The 22,634-nt window shown below is 38.2% G+C and overlaps 1 protein-coding gene and 1 long non-coding RNA gene across 3 annotated transcripts in view; one reads left to right on the forward strand and one right to left on the reverse strand.

Moving 5' to 3' along the window:
* LOC122236521 overlaps positions 1-22,634 on the forward strand; it is a 218,323-nt gene that overhangs the window by 192,963 nt on the left and 2,726 nt on the right. For both annotated transcript variants that reach the window (XR_006214566.1, XR_006214567.1), the window contains 2 exons: positions 20,719-20,893; positions 21,154-21,366. This is a non-coding gene — a long non-coding RNA (uncharacterized LOC122236521). The remainder of the gene's footprint in view (positions 1-20,718; positions 20,894-21,153; positions 21,367-22,634) is intronic.
* Positions 1-22,634, reverse strand: part of DIAPH3 (diaphanous related formin 3) — a 503,867-nt gene that overhangs the window by 7,006 nt on the left and 474,227 nt on the right. The window lies entirely within an intron of this gene.

Genomic DNA, 22,634 nt, shown 5'->3' on the forward strand with positions numbered 1-22,634 from the left:
AGTAGGTCAGTAAGGGAGTCTAATCCACACACCTTGTTTTTATGTTTCTGTGGAAATAAACAGTGTGAGAATACATGCTATTTTCCTTTAAGACAAAACTCACTTATTTCGATATGATTCTCACCGTAAGAATTGATTCTGGAGTTCGACCATGGATTTTTTTTTTTTTTCCCTGAAACTGAAAAGTTAAATACAGAGAACCCACTGGACTTAAACAGGAGAATAAAAGCCCTAAACTACATTTAGGGGTGGATCGCACATGACCTTTGGTGGACTACAGATTCGGAAGACAAAGAAAGCTAAACAAGCCCAAAACAAAAAACACCCACCATTCCTGAGCTAATTTTTCCATTGTTTCTCCAGTAACAGAAAAGACATGGGAAACTAGGAAAGTTGCTGACAAGAGACTGAACATAAATATATGCAACGTGGCCTTCAAAGGAGGAAATGTTTCAGCCAACAGTTGTTATGCTGCTTATGCTGAGGCGAGGCTGAGTCCTGGCTGATGGCCCTTGGGGAAAACCCTCTCAGCTGCAGGAAATATCAGTTATGGTTTAGAAAGAGGTATTATTCCCTTTAAGTCGGTATTGATCCCCCATCACATTGTGGTTCTAATGGGCACTGGCTTCTTAGAAGTGCCAACTCTCAGATGAAATATAAAATTGAGCTCCTGCCTTTTGTGGTCACTGGTGAGCCTGTGGCAGCTTTGACAGGAGGAAGAATACAAAACTCTGGTGTCCTAAATTGACTGCATCTGTTTAGTCTTCCTGAAGTTTGGTTTCTCTTCACAGTTCTTTACCTTTTGCTCCTATTACTTTGACCTACTAAGTAGCTGTTTGTTTCACCCCAGAAATGGCTTTACTTTGGTGAGAGAAAAAAATAACCCATAAATATAATTTTTAAAGCACTACTGGGTGTATATGATAGTAAAGTGTGTGACAAATATATGTTTTTAATCTATGCAATAACTGAAGTTAGTGCTGGCCGCCAGCAGCCCATATCCCTGTGGTGTTTCTTACCGTTGATTTACTGATGCTATAAATAATTGTCTTCCCTTAGTTTCATTTTGCTGTTCATTTTACCTTTTGTATTGAAAACGTGTAAAAGTGACAAAAAGAGCAAAAGGGCATTTTGTATACAGTCAAAATCTTTTGGGAGTGCCAAGACACTCTTACTGAAACCGATTATGTAGAAACAAAAACAACAAAACAGTTACTCCCCCAATTCACAAAACAGACAAAGACAATGATAAATAAAGGATATCTTTGGATTGAGAAAATAATTGACACTTGTTAACAAAACATGTCCAAACTGGAGTCACTTGTGCTGAGCCACACATCAGCAAAACAAGACTTATACCTAACCTGATTGCAGTTTAAGCTTCACCTATGAATGTAGCTAAAGGTTACCAATCAATCTGGAATTTTCTGGTTAGCACTAGTGAGGTAATCTGCCCAATAGACCCTTTCTGTCCCCTTTCAAAGGAAGGAGGCCTCGCAGGAGCAGTACCCATGAACATTTCTGAGTCCTTTCTTGCCATTTCTGAGGGCTGTAAGTTCCTCTTGGTTCTGACTTCAATTCTGGTGCTGAGCTTCTGATCTAATTGGCTTTCCTGTCGGTTTGACATTGGGAGCTGCTGGTAGTTCAGGCCACAATTCTTGTTGAATTGCTGGATACCCCCAGCCCTTGTTTCTGTTCCCAAATCCACATGGGAACTGTTCGTGGCAGTCTGCAATTCCCCAGTTATGTGGAGTCCCCAGTCCCCATTTGTTGAGGTCTGCTGGTTCAGTACTTCCCCCAGCCCAAGATTCCATGGTGGGAATTAGTAGTGGGCCACACAGGGTCTTGTCCAGGCTGCAGCAACATCTTTTGGTTACTGCTGGTGTGTTAAGGTGCGCAGGTTTGTTGGTCTTGTTTTGTGTAGAGAAAAGCTATTGCTAAAGGAATCTGGGAAGCAGCTACAAAACTGTTGGACAAAAGTCTAGCATTTAAAAGCTGTTAAAGCTCTTTCCACCTAACCCAAGACTCAAGTTAGGATAAGTTAGTCATGGGACAGGTTAGATTGACCCTAGGTCACCTGCCAACCTCAATATCTACGCAATGAGGTATATGGCAAACACCACACAACCCCCAACCCAGAGGCACATCCCTTTTAAGTATTAGTTTGACTCCAAGAGACCCAAAGGCTTAGCTTAAAAAAAAAAAAAAAAAAAAAAAAAATTAAATGAGACCTTTAAATTCCAAAAAAGTTGAGTGTGTCACCTTACAGCACACCTGCTAATTTCATGTCTAAGACTATGGTTACGGAATGTATAAATATCTACGAAAGTGGCAAAATCTTACTAAAGGCAACCTAGAATTAAAATAGCCATTATGGGGAGCATCTCAATTAGACAAGATCGTTCACTTAAAAAGTACACTTGAAAGCAAGGGTTCCTGAATTAAACAGAATGGGGTACCTACTTTAATTGGTGTGCAAAAACTTCTAAAAGGCTTCAAGATTCTAAACTATTTCATTAAAAAATTTGTTGCTAAAGGCTCATGAAAAATTAAAGACATAAGAGGTACCTAAAACAAATGACGATAAAGCTGACACGACTCCTATCACTCTCCTCTACCTTTCTTTACCTGAGTACTCATGTTCTAACTCTGAACTGCCTTTCCACTCTGAAGAGACTATTAAACAGTTACCTTTACAATAAACCACCCAAGGTCCTGGGTGATCCTTCTCGGGTATCCTTAACTCCTTGGTCAACAATGAAATAAGGGTCATAATTATAGAATTCCTAAGGGGAGGATCCCCAAAAGTGTTCTGAAGAATTTAGTCATTATTAGGGCCTACAACCCCAGTCTGCCAGATCCTTATCAGCTTGTGCAAATGATGGTGGGACCTGGTAAAGTCCAAGAATGGATGTGGGAAGCAAAATGGCAAAACACTGAGGACAGTTTTTGAGATGTTTGATTTTCAGCATGGTCCCCTCATGAACCCATAGAAACTCACAAAATAGCAACAAATCTTTTAGTGTCTGAACTTACAACCGCAGCTAAACACTGTGAAAGGTCTTTGGAACACAACTGCAAACAAAAGTCGGCCACACTACTGGCCTTACAGCTACAACAGACCCAAAGCCACGCACCTGAGATACTGCTTGGCTGCCCACATTACACCCTCTAGGTATCCACCATCAGAATGATGGTCCAAGGGTGAATGTTTCATTTGTAATCACCTGGACGCTGGAAAAAGAAGTGTACTCAAAGGTCCTATGCAAATTCTTAAAAAAAATTTTTTTTTAAAATATTTTTGAGAGAGAGAGTGAGAGCAGGGGAGGGCAGAGAGAGGAGACACAGAATCTGAAGCAGGCTCTAAGTTATGCAAATTTAAAAAAAATTTTTTTTAAATGTTTATTTTTGAGAGAGAAAGCGTGAGCACGAGTGGAGGAGGGGCAGAGACAGAGGGAGACACAGACTCTGAAGCAGGCTTCAGGAACAGAGCTGTCAGCACAGAGCCCAGCATGGGGCTTGAACTCATGAACTGTGAGATCATGACCTGAGCTGAAGTCAGGAGCTTAACTGAGCCAGCCAGGCACCCCTGGGCCATGCAAATTCTTAAATACCAACTTGAATGAAGTAGCTCTTCGGTCAGAAGCTGTTAATTGGAGCCTAATGGGAATATTTTTAAGGCATTGTCCCCTTAACTAAAATGAAACTATGTACCCAGAAGGCAAGAAAAACTTTCTAAAGCCCTCATAAAAGGATTAATAGGTGGATCAGTCTATGATGTCATTTTAGTTACAACCCAATTCCTTGAGGAATTAAAAGCAACTGTCCTTTGGGAGCCCAGGTGGCTCAGTTGGTTAAGCTTCAGACTCTTGCTTTTGGCTCAGGTCATGATCTCATGGTTCTTGACATCAAGCCATGCATCAGGCTCACAATGACAGCACAGAGCCTACTTGGGGTTCTCTCTTTTTCTCTGCCTCCTGACCCCTCACTCTCTCTCTCAAATTGAATAAAAACTACTTTACAAATCTTTACAAAACCAGAAAAGCAGCTCCAGAAACAATTTAAAGCCCACCTATTCTTTTTACCAATCCCCAAACCTCCTCTATTTATCCTGAAAGACTTTTTGTAAATATTGTAAAAGTTTTGGCCCTAAAAAACAAAAGTTGGGCACAGAGGAACTTACATTCTTTCTCTGTGCCTTTGAAATGTAAATGTTCTACTTGATCCCTCCAGGAATTCTTACCTAGGTCTCTTTAAAATGCCAATTTCAGGAATAAGAACGGCTATGGTTATGGATGGTTGGGTGTAGGAAGACCCAGAATTCATCTCCGCCCTAGGCACACCAAATTTACACCTGTTTATTCCTCCTGAAGAACTGAGGCCTGAATGGACAGCTTCTGCACAAGACCAGATAGATAATGCAAGAGATGGAGGCAAAGGGACCTTGTGCGGATTCATCTGCCCTGGGGTGCAGAAAAACATCAAAACGAAACAAACCCTGAAGTTTAAAAAAGGCAACTAGAATATAAAGGAACCAGCCCTGAGCCCTGCCAAATGGCAGCAGAGCTACTGGACTCTCTCCAGCTCAGAGGGGCTGGCAAGTGCCACTGTTTATGTTCCTCTTCTACCTTGATAGTATAGATGGGAAGAGTGTCCAGACTCCATAGCCATCCTGCTACCTTTGGGAGCCCTGGGGACCTAGCCCATACCAGCCCCAAATGGCGTGGTTTAAAAGAACAAGTAGAATATTAAGGATCTACCCTAGAACTTGGCCAAATGTCAGGAGAGCTTTCTGGGTTAAAAGGGTTGGCAAGTGGTATGGTTTTCATTTCGCCTCCACTTTGATAATGTGGATAGGAGCAGGGTCCAGGCAGCCTAGCTGATCTATGACCTCAGTGAGCCCTGGGCTCAAAGGTCCACACTAGCCCCAGACATCCCACCAAGGCCACCCAACATGGAACATGTTGGTAAATCCCTGGTCAGCGCTCACTACAGCTTCAGCCCTCTTGCCCAGATGACACAGGTACAAAACACCCCGGAACATCCCAGGCCCATAATTTTAGATGCATCCAACATTGGAGCATCTAAAAAAATATAGCGAATATTAGCAGACAAAAAGGGAGAAATTGACAATAGTAAAATAATACTAGGCGACTTTAACAACCCACTTACATCAATGGATAGATCATCCACACAGAAAAATCAATGCACATGGAACATTTTCCAGGATAGATCGCATGTTAGGCCACAAAAAAAGTCTCAATGAATTCACAAAGATTAAAATCCTATTAAGCATCTTTCCCAACAACAATGGTATGAAACTAGTAATCAATTAGAAGAAAAAAATGGGAAAAACATGGCAGGTGAAACAATATACTACTGGACAACCCATGTGTCAATGAAAAAAATCAAAGAGGAAATAAAAATACATGGAGATCAATAAAAATGAAACACAACGCTTCAAAATCTTTAAGACACAACAAAAATAGTTCCAGGAGGCCTATTTCAAGAAACAAGAAAAAGCTCAAATAACCTAATCTTAAGCCTAAAGGAACTAGAAAAAGAACAATGCAGAAAATGCATTTAACAATATTCAACAACTGTTCACGATATAAACTTTCAATGAAATGGCCTTAGAGAACATACCTTAACATAATAAAAACAATTTTTGACAAAAACACAGCTAACATCATACTCAATGGTGGGAAACTGAGAGCTTTTCCTCTAGGATCAGGAAAGAGACAGGATGTTCACTGTCTCCACTTTTACTCAATCTAGTACTAGAAGTTCTAGCAATAGCAATCAGACAAGAAAAACTGAAGGGTCCAAATTGGTATGAAAAAAGTAAAATTGTCACTATTTGTAGGTGACATGACACGATACATAGGAAACTCTAAAGACTCCAACCAAAAACTACTGGCAGTAATAAATCTAGTAAAGTTGCAGAATACAAAGTTAATATATAGAAATCTGTTGTTTCTGTACACTAATAATAACAATGCAGAAAGAGAAATTAAGAAAACAATCCTATTTACAATTGTACCAGAAATAAAATTCATAGGAATAAACTTAACCAAGGAGGTAAAAAAAACCTGTACTTTGAATATTATAAAACACTGATGAAAGAAACTAAAGATGGGGTGCCTGGGTGGCTCAGTCAGCCAAGCATCCGACTTAAGCTCAGGTCATGATCTCACAGTTTGTGAGTTCAAGTCCCATGTTGGGCTCTGTGCTGACAGCTCAGAGCCTGGAGCCTGCTTCAGATTCTGTGTCTTCCTCTCTCTCTCCCTCCCCTGCTCATGCTCTGTCTCCCTCTCTCTCTCTCTCTCTCAAAAATAAAAGAAACTAAAGATGACACAAATGGAAAGACATACATGCTCACAAATTCGAAGAATTATTGTTAAAATGTTCATACCTCTTAAATTTTTTTTAATGTTTGCTTATTTTTGAGACAGAGCATGAGCAGAGGAGGGGTAGAGAGAGAGGGGGAGACACAGAATCCGAAGCAGGCTCCAGGCTCTGAGCTGTCAGCACAGAGCCTGACACGGGACTCGAACCCATGAGCTGTGAGATCATGACCTGAGCTGAAGTCAGATGCTTAACTGACTGAGCCATCCAGGCGCCCCTAAAATGTCCATACCTCTTAAAGCAATCTACATATTCAATGTAATCCCTATCAATATACCAATAGCATTTTTCATAGAACTATAACAAATAATCCCAAAATTTGCATGAATCTGCCAAAGACTCCAAATAGCCAAAGCAATCTTGAGAAAGAAAGTATCACAATCCTAGATTTCAAGATATACTACAAAGCCATAACAATCAAATAGTATGGCACTGGGCAGAAATAGATATACATATCAATGGAATAGAATAGAAAGCCTCAGAATAAAACCATGCATATAAACCCATGCATATGTGGTAAGTTCATTCATGACAAAAGGGGCAAGAATATGCAGTGGGGAAAAGACAGTCTGTTCAAGTAAATGGTGTTGGGAAAACCGAAGAGCTGTATGCAAAAGAATGAAACTGGACCACTTTCTTATATCATGCACAAAAACAAACTAAGAGTAAATTAAAGACCTAAAGGAGAGACCTGAAACCATAACACTCTCATAAGAAAACATGGGCAGTAATCTCTTGCATTGGCCTTAGCAACATTTATCTAAATGTGTCTCCTAAGACAAAGGAAACAAAAGCAAAAGTAAACTATTGGGACTTCACCAAAATAAAAAGCTTTTGCACAGCAAAGGAAACCATCAACAAAATGGTAAGACAGCTACTGAACGGGAGAAGATATTTGTAAATGAGACTTTATACAACTCAACACCAAAAAGCCAAATAATCAGGTTAAAAAATGGGCATGGGATCTGAATAGACATTTTTTGAAAGAAGACACGCAGATGGCCAACATCACTAATTATCAGGGAAATGTAAATCAAAACCACACTGAGATGTTACCTCATACCAAAAACAAGACACAACAAGCACTGGCAAAGTTGTGCACTGTTGGTTGGAATATAAATTGGTATAGCTACTATGGAAAATAATATGGAGGTTCTTCAAAAAATTAAAATAGAAATACCATATAATCTAGTACTTTCACTATGGAGTATTTAGCCAAAGAAAACAAAAATGCTAATTTTAAAAGATCTATGCATCCCTATCTTTATTGCAGCATTATTTGCAAAGTGTTAACTGACAGAAGAATGGATAAAGATGTGGTTTATATATGCAATAGAATATTATTCAGCCATAAAAAAATGAGATATTGACATTTGAGAAAATAAAGATGGACCAGGAGGGTATTATGCTAAGTGAAATCAGTCAGAGAAAGACAAATATCATATGATTTTACTAATATGTCGAATTTAGAAGACAAATGCACAAACAAAAAAAAAATGCATTAGAGGCCCATAAATACAAAGAAAAAAACCTGACAGTGGCCAGAGGGGAGGGGTTAGGGAGATGAGCAAAATGTGTTAAGGGGAGTAAGAGAGAGAGGCTTCCAGTTATGGAATGAATAGGTCACAGGGATAAAAGGGACATCATGGGGAATACAGCTAGTGGTATTGTAATTGTGTTGTATGAATGTTGTATGGTGACAGCTGGTAGGTAACTTACAATCAGCACAGCATAACCTGTAGAGTTGTCAAATCGTTGTACAGCTTAAACTAATAAAGATTGTATGCTAACTATCCTTCAATAAAAATGAAACACCAATTTCAGGGAGGAAATTCTTTTTTGTTTTTAAATGTTCATTTACTTGTGAAAGAGATTGCACATGCATGCACATAGGGGAGGGGCAGAGAGGGGGACAGAGGATCCCAAGTGGGATCCTCCACTGACAGCAGAGAGCTCCATGCGGGGCTCAAACTCATGAACTTGGAGATTAACACCTGAGCCAAAGTCAGAAGTTTAACGACTGAGCCACCCAGGTGCCCCTCAGGGAAAAAAAACAAACAAACAAAAACAAAGGAGAAAGTATTATTTTAAAACTTAGGCAAATAGATAGTTGAGTAGAGAGAAACAGAGTTAAGATGATCGAGGAGCAGGGGGACCCTAGGCTCACCTTATCCCTCAAGTACAGCTAGATAATCATTCTAAATACCCAAGATATCAAACTGAGGGCTGAGCGAGAAAATCTGCATAACTAGAGACAGAAAAAATGGCCACAGCATGGAAGGTAGGAGATGAAGAGAGTTGATTTGGGAGAGAGAAGATCTGTGGGTGCTACCATGGGGAGGGACCCCGATCACAAATAGAGGAGTGAAAGAAAAAGAGAGAATGAGTGAAAGCACGAGAAGAGAAATGCACAAGAAAAACTTCCATAAAACTATTGGCTGGGAAAGAGAGAGGGGCTGAATACTGCAAGTTTTTACAAATAGCAGAGTGCAGAGTCTCAAGTTTCAAAGGTCAACACCATCACCAGGGTCTGTGCCTGGTGGGCTTGGTGGTGCTCTGGTGGGAAAGGAGGGAAGAGAACCAGAAGCAGGTGGTGTGGTCTCAGGATCCCTTGGGTCACATGGGGAGAAGCAGTTCCCCTGCTTGGAGTGCATTTGGGAGATGTGGCAAAGCCTCTCTGGTGGGCAAAAGACTTGGCATGTGCCATTGAGCTGTCCCATACACTAACATAGGAATGGGGATACCGGCTGAGGGCAACAAGCCTTGGTGTCGGCTTTCTCCTGAGCTTTACCCTAACCTCTAAACTGCTGCCCTGTCACACAACTTACTTCTGAGACAAGCCAGCATGGCCACAGCACAGCAAGACCCTCCCCTAGAGGATCAGTGTGTGTCTGTGCCGCACTGATCTCTAAAATGTGGAGTTTTGAAACCCAGCCATACACCTGAGATAAAACACAGGAGTGCTGTGCCACCTGGCAGGCATATAGCTTGGATGCAGACAGGGTGAAGGCAGGGATCTGGTGGAAACTGGGGACACAAGAGGTTGTTTTATTGTTTGCTCTTCTGTGAAGGCTTCCTGAACAGTGACACTGCAAGCTTCCTGCTGACAGGATTAAAGAGTGGAGTATGACCATCTCCCCTTCCCTCTCCCACTCATCAGCACAGACTGACTTCAGTGAGCAAAACAGTGCCACCTAGTGGAGGCCAGAGCCACTTACACCAAGCCCCACCCCCTTGCACCCTGCAGGTACATCTCCACTAGGACAAGTCTGCCTGAGAATCAGCACAGTAGGCCCCACCCCCAGAATACCAGCACAAACCCATCTCATGCACAGTCTATTAATCACAGAGTGTTGTAAAGCTTCAGCTCTAGGATAAAGAGGATCTAGCTTCCTTTCATGTTGTTGTTGTTTAATAGGATAAAGAAAAAGCAATATTTAATTTTTTTTAATTTTTAATTTAATTATTTTAAAAATTGATTTATTATTTTGTGGATCTAGCTTCTTTTAACAAGCAGACCAAAACATACCTAGGTTTTACCTTCCTTTTGTCTTTTTTGTACCTCTTCTTAATATAGCTATTACTCTTAGAAGGAGGGATATAACAGGCTTTCCTAACAATGACACACAAAAAATATGACAAGAAGGAGGAATTCACCCCAAAAGAACAAACAGGGGAATAATGGCCAAGAATTTAATCAATGCAGATATAGGTAAGATGTCTGAACTAGAATTTAAAACAACAATTTTAAGGACATTAGCTGGGTTTCTAAAAAGCATAGAAAACATCAGAGAATTCCTTACTGCAGAGATAAAAGAACTAAAAACTAGTCAGGCCAAAATTAAAAATGTTATAACTGAAATGCAAATCTGAATGGATACCATGACAACGAGGATGGATAAAGCAGAGGAATGAATCAGTGATACAGAAGATAAATATGGAAAATAATGAAAAGAAGAGGGAAAGAAAGGTATTGGATGACGAATGTAGACTTAGGGAATTCAGTGACTCCTTAAAGTATAATAATATCCATATCATAGGAGTCCCAGAAGATGAGGAGAGATAAAAAGGAGAAGGTTTGTTTAAGCAAATTATAGCTGAAAAATCCCCTAATCTGGGAAAGGAAACCGGCACTGAAATCCAAGAAGCAAAGAGAACTGGCACTAAATTCAACAAAAGGTGGCCATCACCAAGATGTATCATAGTCATATTCACAAGATACACAGACAAGAAAATAATCTTGAAAGCAGCAAAGGAAAAAAATCTTTAACTTAAGAGGGAAGACAGATCAGATTCACAGCAGATCTGTCCACAGAAACTTGTCAGGCCAGAAGGAGTGGCAGGATATATTCAATGTGCTGAATGGGAAAAATATGCAGCTAAGAATACTTTATCCAGCAAGGCTGTCATTCAAAATAGAAGGAGAGATAGAGTTTCCCAGACAAACAAAAACTAAAGGAATTCAAGACCACTAAACCAGCCCTGCAAGAAATATTAAAGGCAACTCTTTGGGGTGGGGTGGAGGGGGGAAATCAAAAGCAACACAGACTAGAAAGGAACAGAGAACATCACCAGAAATCCCAAGTTTACAGGTAACACAAAGGCACTTAATTCATATCTATCAATAATTATTTTGAATATAAATGGAATAAATGCTCTAATCAAAAGACACAGAGTATCAGAATGGATAAAAGAAAACAAGACTTATTTATATGCTGTCTACAAGACTCATTTTAGACCTAAAGACACCTGCAGGTTAAAAGTGAAGGGATGGAAAAGCATCCATCATGCTGGTGGATGTCAAAAGAAAGCCGGAGTAGCCATGCTTATATCAGACAAACTAGGTTTTTTTTTTCTTTTCTTTTCTTTTCTTTTCTTTTCTTTTCTTTTCTTTTCTTTTCTTTTCTTTTTTTCTTTTCTTTTCTTTTCTCTTTCTTACTTTTCTTTCTTTCTTTCCTCCTTCTTCCTCTTTCTCTCTTTCTTTCTTTCTTTTTAAAATTTATTTAATTTTGAGAGACAGAGACAGCGTGAGCAGGGGAGGGGCAGACACAAAGGGAGACACACAATATGAAGCAGTTCCAGGCTCTGAGCTGTCAGCACAGAGCCCGACGTGGGGCTCTAACTCATGAACTGCGAGATCATGACCTGAGCCGAAGTCAGATGCTTAACCGACTAGCCACCCAGGCGCCCCAACAAACTAGGTTTTACATCAAAGACTGTACCAAGAGATGAAGAAGGGCATTACATCATAATTAAGGGATCAATCCAACAAGATCTTACAACTGTAAGTATTTATGCCCCCAAATTGTAGCGCCCAAATATATAAATCAATGAATAACAAACATAAAGAAACTCGTTGATAATAGTAGGGGACTTTAACATCTCATTTATAACAATGGACAGATAATCTAAGCAGAAAATAAACAAGGAAACAATGGCTTTGAATGACACACTGGACCAGATGGACCTAACAGATGTATTCAGAACATTCTATCCTAAAGCCACAGAATACACATTCTTTTTCAGTGCATATGGAACATGCTCCAGAATAGATCACATACTAGGCCACAAATCAGCCCTCAGCAAGTAAAAAAGATTGAGATCATACCCATGAATATTTTCAGATCACAACACTATTAAACTTGGAGTTAACCACAAGAAAAAAATTTGGAAAGACCAAAATACATGGGAGTACAGAATTACTAAAGAATAAATGGGTTAAATGGGAAATTAAAGGCGAAATAAAAAAGTACATGGAAGCAAATGAAAATAAAAACACAACAGTCCAAAAGCTTTGGGATGCAGCAAAGGTGTTCCTAAGACGAAAGTATAATGCAATACAGGCCTACCTCAAGAAGCATGTCTCAAGTACACAACCTAAAATTACACCAAAAGGAGCTAGAAAAGAAGCAGCAAATAAAGCCTAAAGCCAGCATAAGAAAGGAAATAATAAACATTAGAGCAGAAATAAATGATATACAAACAAAGAAACAAAAAAACCCAGTAGAACAGATCAACAAAACTAAGAGCTGGTTCTTTAAAAGAATTAATAAAATTGATGAGCCCCTATCCAGACTTATCAAAAAGAAAAGACAAAGGACCCCCAAAAATAAAATCATGAACGAAAGAGGAGAGATCACAACCAACACCACAGAAATACAATTATAACAGATTACGAAAAATTATATGCCAACAAACTGGACAATCTGCAAGAAATGGACAAATTCCTAGAAACATAAAAACTACCAAAAATGAAATAGGAAGAAATAGAAAATTTGAACAGATCCATAGTAAGCAAAGATTGAATAGGTAATCAAAATTTTCCCAACAAACACAAGTCTAGGCCCAGATGGCTTCTCAGGGGAATTCTATCAGACATATAAAATACCTGTTCTTCTCAAACTGTTCAAAAAGAAAGAAAGAAAGAAAGAAAGAAAGAAAGAAAGAAAGAAAGAAAGAAAGAAAAGAAAAACTTCCAAACTCATTCTATGAGACCAGCATTACCCTGATTCCAAAACCAGACAAGACCCCACTAAAAAGAAGAATTACAGGCCAATATTCCTGATGGGCATGGATGCAAAAATTCCCAACAAGATACTAGGAGGTCAAATTCAACAGTGTATTAAAGGAATTATTCATCATGATCAAGGGGGATTTATTCCTGGGATGCAATTATGGTTCAATATTTGTAAACCAATCAACATGATACACCACGTTAATAAAAGAAAGGATAAAAACCACATAATCCTGTCAATAGATTCAGAAAAGAAGCATTTGACAAAATACAGCATCCATTCTTGATAAAAACCCTCATCAAAGTAGGGATAGATGGAAAATACCTCAATATCATAAAGGCAATATACAAAAGACACACAGCTAATATCACCCTCAATGGGGAAAAAAATGAGACCTTTTCCCTAAGGTCAGGAACAAGACAGGGATGTCTACACTCACCATTACTATTTAACATAGTACTGGCAGTCTTAGCCTCAGCAATCAGACAACCAAAAGAAATAAAGTCATCTAAATTGGAAAGGAAGAAGTGAAACTTTCACTATTTGCAGACAACATGATACTCAATGTAGAAAACCCAAAAGATTCCACCAAAGAATTGCTACAACTGATACATGAATTCAGAAAAGTTGCAAAATATAAAATCAATGTACATAAATCTGTTGCATTTTTATACACCAGTAATGAAGCAGCAGAAAAAGTAATGAAGGAATTGACCCCATTTATAATTGCACTAAAACCCATAAGATTCCTAGGGATAAAGCTAACCAAAGACGTAGAAAATCTGTACTCTGAAAACTATAGAACACTTATGAAAGAAATTGAAGAGGACACAGAGAAATGGAAAAATATTCCATGCTCATGGACTGGAAGAACAACCACTGTTTAAACGTTTATAATACCCCAAACAATCTACACATTTAATGCAATCAAAATACTATCAAATGCTATCATTTGATAGCACTATACAAAATGCTATCAAAATACCATCAGCATTTTTCACAGCACTAGAGCAAATAATCCTAAAATTTGTATGGAACGACAAAGACACCGAAGAGCCAAAGCAATCTTGAAAAAGAAAAGTAAAGCTGGAGGCATCATGGTTCTGGACTTCAAGCTATATTACAAAGCTGTAGTCATCAAGACAGTATCGTACTGGCACAAAAACAGATCTATGGAACAGAATACAGAACCCAGAAGTGGACCCACAACTATATGGTCAACTCATCTTTGACAAAGTAGGAAAAAATATCCAATGGAAAAGAGACAGTTTCTTGAACAAATGGTGTTGGGAAAATAGGATAGCAATATGCAAAAGAATGAAACCAGACCACTTTCTTACACTATACACAAAATAAATTCAAAGTGAATGAAAGACCTAAATGTGAGATAGGAAACCATCAAATCCTAGAGGAGAACATAGGCAGCAACCTTTTTGACCTCAGCTGCAGCAACTTCTTACTAGACATGTCTCTGGAGGCAAGGGAAACAAAAGCAAAAACATGAACTATTGGGACTTCATCAAGATAAAAAGCTTCTGCACAGTGAAGGAAACAACGAAACTAAAAGGCAGCCTATGAAATGGGAGAAGATATTTGTAAATAATATATCTGATAAAGGGTTGGCATCTAAAATCTATAAAGAATTTATGAAACTCAACACCAAAAATCAAATAATCCAATTAAGAAATGGGCAGAAGACATGAATAAACAGTTTTCCAAAGAAGACATCTAGATGGCTAACAGACATATGAAAAGATGCTCAACATCACTCATCATCAGGGAAATACGAATCAAAACCACAATGAGATACCACCTCATACTTGTCAGAATGGCTAAAATTAACAGCACAGGAAATAACAGGTGTTGGTGAGAATGTGGAGAAAGGAGAACCCTTTTGCGCTGTTGGTGGGAATGGAAACTGGTGCAGCCACTCTGGAAAACAGTATGGGGGTTCCTAAAGAAGTTAAAAATAGAAGTACCCTATGACCCAGCAATTATACTACTAGCTGTTTACCCAAAAGACACAAAAATACAGATTTGAATGGGTACATGCACCCTTTTGTTTATAGCAGCACTATCAACAATAGCCAAACTATGGAAAGAGCCCAAATGTTCAATGACTCATAAATGAATAAATCAGATGTCATTCATATATATATATATATCATATGATATACATATACATGTATATACATATACATATACATGTACATGATATATCATATCCATATATATTTTATTCCATCAAAAGGAATAAAATCTTGCTATTTGCAATGATGTGGATGGAGCTAGAGTATATTATGCTAAGCGAAATAAGTCAGTCAGAGAAAGACAAATATCATCATCATATGCTTTCACTCATATGTGGAATTTTAAGAAACAAAACAGATGAGCATATGGGAAGGGGACAAAAGAGGGAAACAAATAATAAGAGACTACAATAGGGAACAAAATGAGCGTTGATGGAGGGTGGTGGGTGGGGAATGGGATAAATGGGTGATGGGTTTTAAGGAGGGCACTTGTGATGAGTACTGAGTGTTATATGTAAATGATGAATCACTAAATTCTATTCCTGAAAACAATATTACACTGTATGTTAACTAACTAGAATTTAAAATTTTGAAAAAAGCCCAAAACTTAGGCAAATGAAAAATTTGTATCTTACCCATAAATATTAATAGAAGGATTTTGCCATCTAAGAAGATAATGTCAAATCATTCTATCTGCCAGAAATGCAATTTAGATCCAATCTCTTTTATAACTAATGGTTATAAATGGAAGGCACAAGGTCTTTGCGTCTGTCTTTATGTTTATTTGTTTCTCTCTCTATATGCTGTAGAGATGTGGTATTTTCTACCTCTGGATAGTATTGCTAAAATTAACTTATAAAAGGGTTCTATGTAATTGGCTTGAAGAGAATTAAGCACTTATATGCATTAAGGATTCCTAAAACTCTCAGAATTATAATAGAAACTAACACAAATGCTTTTTAAGTTCATGCAATCTGAAATAATCTTTGGTAAATAGAAGCTAGTTGAAATTTGGATCGATTAACATAGATATGTCTTCAGAATTATCAGCATTAAAATTAATGTAGATGTATAACTTTATTCTACTTGGGTTTATTAGTCAAATTAGGTCATGTTATTTACGTTTCAAAATTTGTCAGTGAGAAAGAGTGAGGGCTGATAGCTGAGTTTGTCTCATGAAGTTTTTGTGGGTAATCTAAACATAATCATTAAAAACAGTGAATTAAATAGATGTAAAAGAGAAAAAAAGGTTTAGGTCAACTTTTTAAATAGTGTCCCCAAATCTTTTTGGTAGCCTGAAACCTTAAAGTTTTGCTAAGTTAAATTAAATATCTACATTATTTCCCAAAACATTAAATATTGAAAAAATTACTGAACACAGGTTTACCCACTTTTGGCTTCCTTTTACAGAGACACTAAAGATATTTGAATCTATTAGTAATCATGCTTTGTGCCACAAATAAAGAATTTACTGTGAGAAAGTACATGTTTCTACAAATTAAAAAAAATTTATAATTTGTTAAGTCACAAAATGCTCATGTAAAAGATAGTGCTCAATTGCTTACTTCTTTATTTTCACTAAAAATTACATTTTTTAGTGTTAGAAATACCAATACATGTAATTAAAGCTGCTAGAAATAATAAGGGAAACCTCTCCATATGTAAGAAAAGTAGGATATGTGTTTTTGGTAAAAGAAGGTATGAGAGATGGAGATGTATTTTTATTAAGGAAAAATGAAGTAATTTTGTCTTCAAGTTAAAACTGGTTATTTCAGAATAAGAGTAAAAAAACTGGACAAAATTGTAGAAGGTTTGAATTTTGGGAAAATGCAACCTTGGGAAAGGAATTTTATGGTAGTCAAGCTGGTTAAGATCAGAATAATTTAATTTAAATTTAAAAAGATGAGTTTTAATATCATTGGTACAAAATTACAATTGGTTTTTCCTCTGTTACAAGGACAAAGTTTTCCTGGACTTTAGGTCTGCTTTTGGTAACAGATAGTGAAAGTTTCTTTACCTTTTAAATAATCTGTACTGGAAGCAAAGACTTTGTGTCTTAAGAAAATAATTAACTGTGCATCATGTTAAACTTTATCTTTGGGTCTTTGATTATTTAAGAAAAACCGAGCCTTATCGGGCTGTTGGGTAGCTCAGCTGGTTAAGCGGCCAACTTTGCCTCAGGTCATGATCTCCTTGCAGTCTGGGTTCTAGCCCCCCGTGCTGGGCTCTGTGCTGACAGCTCAGAGCCTGGAGCCTGCTTTAGATTCTGTCTTCCTTTATCTCTGCCCACCCCCCACCCCACTCATTCTCTCTCTCTCTCTCAAAAATAAATGAACTTTAAAAAAAATTTTTTAAAAAAAGAAAAACCCAGCCTTCTAGATTCCTAAAGTTTTCTAAGTTCCTGTGTCCTGCTATGATATTATAATTCCAGTTATCATTTTAAAATGTGTCACAGAAATAACCAAATTCCTTGTCAATTTCATTATAATCAACTCTCATCACATCTTTAACAATAGGAATTTTTAAAGTATTTTGGCATTTGCAGATAGTTATTGTTTTACTCAGATGCTTTTCAAAAAGTGCTCTTGCAAAAGTGCATTGTATTTCAAGGAGACTCATTTAAAGCATTTTGACAAGTACAGGTTTCTGATAACTTTCAGATCATAAGAATTGAGCTGGATAAGAACTTCTAGAACTACTAGAAAAACAAGATTCAAGCAGAACAAGTAATTAATACACAAGACTGAATGAACTCAGAAGGATGATCATCATTTTTAATTTAAAGCTTATTTATTTTGAGAGGGAGAGTGAGAACAGGGAAGAGGCAAAGAGAGGAAGAGAAAGAGGATCCCAAGCAGGCTCTGCACTGTCCGTTCAGAGTCTGATGCAGAGGGCTCAAACTCAGGAACCATGAGAACATGACCTGAGCTAGAGTTGGATGCTTAGCTGACTGAGCCACCCAGGTGCCCCTCTTTTTTTTTTTTTTTTTTAATTTAATTTTGAGAGAGAGAGAGTGAGCGCATAAGTAGGGGAGGGGCAGAGAGAGGGGGAGAGAAAATCTGAGGGGCTTGAACCCATGAACTGTGATATCATGACCTGAGCTGAAGTTGGATGCTTAACCGACTGAGCCACCCAGGTGACCCAAATGATTATAATTCTTTATAAGGTTTTATTTGAAACACTGCTGGTTCTTTTATGTTTTGCTTTTTCAAATTTAAGGAAACTTTTTCTTAAGTGATCTATGACTTCTAGCAATTTATTAAAGTGTACCTTTCTGAATGAAGATTGAACATTTACTTTTTCTCTGATTCCTCCAGAATTTGAAAACTCTTGAATATTCTTTTCATGGCAATATAACTGGTTATTTGCATAAATTCAATAACAATCTGTTCTGTTCATAACACAACACCACTGAAAACTGGCTAAACCAAATACGGAATGCCATATTTAAGAGACATGTGTATAGACTCAGATATGACCAGACAGCTTTAAGGAAAAGCCAGGAAGGATCGACCTGGTATCTACTATTAGGGTTCCTGGCAGTCTTACCAGGTAAATAAGGATGGTCACTGCCTGGCAGTCCCACGGACCTCAGGATATTTTCAGGGACCTTGAGAAGAGACAAATTCACTCAAACCATAGATTTTGCAGGTAAAATCTAATAGCTTTTAAGAGGTCAATCTGAGATTGCTTATGAAATGTTCCACCAAAGCAGTCTTAAAAAGAGCTTAGATGACCAATCATTATTCTTGCTCCACTTAAGAAAATAATCAGGCCAAGTCTAATGCAAATAAATCAGCTTTACTCTGATTATTTTTGGTTAAAAAAAAATGGGGCTAATTGTAGAGAGAAAAATTATGTTTATACCTTTGTAGATATTCGATTCTAATCCTGTTATCTTTGCAGTTTTGTTATGTACCTGTAAACTAGCCTAGATCCCAAATTCTTCTAGTTTCCTCAAATATCTGGCTGTGACTCCAAACTAATGTTTCCGATTTTCTCCCATCCTTTTCATTTGTAATAATTAAGAACAAAGACTGTCCTTGAATCTCATTGGAAGGGATTATAACAGGTCCTCCTCACTACCTAGGTGGCAGCCAAACTTCAGGCACTTGAACTTTAGAGACATGTCTCACAGCCAAAGGTGGCTCCACATGACGTGTGGTTCTGTGCAGATTCTGGAGGCCTCTGAATCAAACTGATGATGAAGAACAGTAGCTCACATGGAGGTAGACGGCTTCCACCAAACAATACTTCCTACTGTAAACATAAAACACTGTCCTCTTTTCTTTCTTTCCCTTGCTCTGGCAATAGCCTTGAAAGACAACACCATCGCCCACATCTTCCTTGGCCATTGCTAAGGAGTAACTTTTCAGACTGCTAGATTTGTCCTCAAAAACTCCAATTTGTCTATGATGCTAAAATACCTGAACAATGCGCCACCTTAGCAGAAATAGTTTGTGCTCCAACAGAATGTACATTTGACTGTTGTGGTTATCATTCTCCTTGGGCCTATGACTTCCTAGACAGCTGACACAAACTGGGCATGTCTCCTCTTAGGTTACTGAACTGTGCTCTTAACTGTTCACAGAGTGAGACACCTCATTGCTCAACTTCCCTGAATTTACACTGTCAAGTTAGAAAGATCTCCCAGGAAGAGTTCAAATTCAGAATTTGCTTCTTTTGGCAGGCCCCCTACTTCCCTGGTTAGGAGTGAATTCAAATGAGGCTATGATCTGGAACTTCTCCTTAATTCTTGAGAAGTATTGCAGAATCTCCTGCTAAAGCAATAGAGTTCTAGACTCTGGTCAAAGTTGATCTTGATTATGGGATAGCCCTCGATTATCTCCGAAGAAGGAGGTATCTATGCTGGGGCCACCACTTGCTGCACCTTGATTAACACCTCCGGGGAAGTTGAAACTCAGTTACATAAGATCACTGAGAAACCCACTTGGCTTAAAAAGGTGACTCCCTCAGTCGATTCTTTCTTAGATTCATTTGATTTTTATTGGTTTGGGTCTTGGGGACCATGTCTCCTATGGACACTCCAAACACTGGGAATTATTCTACTTAAAATAATCACTGTAATTTCCCTGGAGTGCTCTATTCTCTCAAAAGCTTTCAGCGTATGTTCCCAGCCGCTACCCACCAAGCAAATGATCTACCTAAGACTGGAATGTAAGAAAAGGAACAAATGACCAACTTAAAAATTGTGAATCTGAAGTAATGGTCTGTGACTATCACAGAGATTAAGCAAAATCCATCATGACCTGTGAATACCACACAGAAGATCATCAAAAGCCGCAAGAACTACAGAGAGGTAGATGAGAGTGGTACTGATGCCTTAAATTTTGATTGCATTGATATGGGGCTGTGGAGCACAACAGTCAAGAAAGAATTTTTGAGATGTTTTACGGTGCTTGTGTTGTATCACAGGGACAGGACTTTGCAGGCAGAAAGAGCTGCACTTGTGCTGTGAGGAGTGACTGATACATATTTTTAAGTTTGGGGGAGGTAGAGATAACAGAAGTCTCTAAAGGGATTTCTGTATGTTAAAGAAGACTTGTGGGATCCTGAAGGTCTGGCTATTGCCAAGATAAAGTTACTTTTAATCTCTGGCAAAGCATTAACATTAACGCTTGAGTCCCTTGAGCAACGTCACGCTCGGTGTGTCTCAGGTATTTATCAGTGGGCTGCAAGTTATAAGGAAATTTAATTTTATCTACATTTCTCATACCTTTGTTTTCCTCATCAATATCTCTCAGTGAAGCTGAAAGTCTAATCAAAAGGGAAGAACTGTTTAAAAAGGAAACAACAGGTCCAAAATGGAGTCACTTATGCTGAGTCCCATGCCAGCAAATCAAAACTTACTATCTAGCCTCGCTCGGGAATGTTACCTCCAACCAATCAATCTGGAATGACCTGATCAGCACTAATGAGGTAATCATTTCAACAGACCCCTCCCGTTCCCTTTCAAAAGAAGGTGACCTTCCCTGAAACAACACACTGGTTCCTTGTCTCTCCCCTTTTCTGCCTAGAAGTCTTCTGTTTTGTATGGCTCCTCAAAGCTCCTTTCTCTGTGCTAGATGGGAGGCTGCCTGATTCATAAACTGATGAATAAAGCCAGTTTCATCTTCAAATTTACTTAGTTGAATTGTTTAACATAATTTAACTAGAACGTTTTTGTTTTTTCTTTTCAGAAACTTATCACACATATATACTTCTTTTCAGTCTTGTTTGTTATCATTGCCCTTTAAATAAAAATTCAAAACAGCACTTCCAGTTCGCAATTTCCTATCCTGGGCCTTCCTGAGTACTCATAAGGCTGGATGGAACTGAAAATGCTGCAGGATCCTGAGCACAGAGCATCCAGGATAAGTCCAGACTTTTTTTTTTTTTTTCTACAGTGAATGGTAATGTAAACCTTTCCATTTACTTGCTTATCTGACATGCGATGTTTGTAACATATTACTTGAGTTGAATGTCCCTCTCTATATTTGCTTTCCTTTGTCCACATTCTACTCAATTCTTAACAAATTTTAATTTGGCTTTTAATCTATATCTATTGAAACCTAAGAGCCTCAAAATTCCTAAACTCAATGGAATTTCTTCATGCGTCATTTTTTGTTACATTCGCAACACTTTAGAATATGTATAATAAAGAATTTGTTTGCTTTTATCTGGGTTCCTGGGAGGTAGCCTCTAAACCCTTGGAATTTCCAGAGTGATAAGAGTGTTTTTGTTATTCATGGTAGATCCCTAATATGGTTTATGGTAATTGTGATTCAGGATGAGGGGTGGCTACCTCCAAAAGACCAACCATGTGATTAGAATGTTGGGGTTTTGAATCAAGCAATGTAAGCCTGATCTTCAAGGAGGGGAGAAGGGTAGAGACTGAGTTCAATCACGTGGCCAATGATTCAGTCAATCATGCCTAAGTAATGAAGCCTTATAATACAAAGACTAGACACTGAGACTGAGCCTTCTTGGTTGGCAATATGATGCATACTGATGTGCTGAGGGGAGATAATATGCCTGAGGACAATAGAAGCTTCATGTTTGGGACCCTCCTAGAACTCACTCCATGTGTTCTCTTTCTTTGGCTGGTGCTGACTGTGTCCTTTCACTATAATAAAGCTGTAAAAGTAATCTGAGTAGTATGCTGAGCTGAATAGTAAGCTGCCGAATTCTAAGACTCATTGTAATAAATTATTGAACCCAGAGAGGGTAGTGAAAACCAGTGAATTTATAGCCAGCTGGTCAGAAGTGAAGGTGGCCTGGAGACCCCCAAACTTACAGCTGGTATCTTAAGTGAGGGCAGTTTTTCAGAGGACTGTGACCTATAAAGCTTGATGGGTACTTGGTGTCACAAATCATTATAGGATGTTATTTATAACTTTTAATGCTATACAATCAATAATATCAATATCATTATGTTACTTTGATACATGGGTAGTTGCAGTTCACTGTCCCCATACTTCACTCATTGGTTCCTATAACACCTCTGTGAGAGGGGTGATATGAGTCTATTTACCTTGTCTTACATAAAGTTGAAGAAGCAGACATAAGTTTCAGGCAGAGTCGGAGACAAAACTCAAGTCCTCAGACTGCTGGTTAGCATGTTCTCTCACGGTAATGCCCTTTACCATGCTTACTCTCCCACACTTTGAGGATTCATTTT

This window comes from Panthera tigris, chromosome A1, assembly GCF_018350195.1.
Source record: "Panthera tigris isolate Pti1 chromosome A1, P.tigris_Pti1_mat1.1, whole genome shotgun sequence".
Classification (NCBI taxonomy): Eukaryota; Metazoa; Chordata; class Mammalia; order Carnivora; family Felidae; genus Panthera; species Panthera tigris.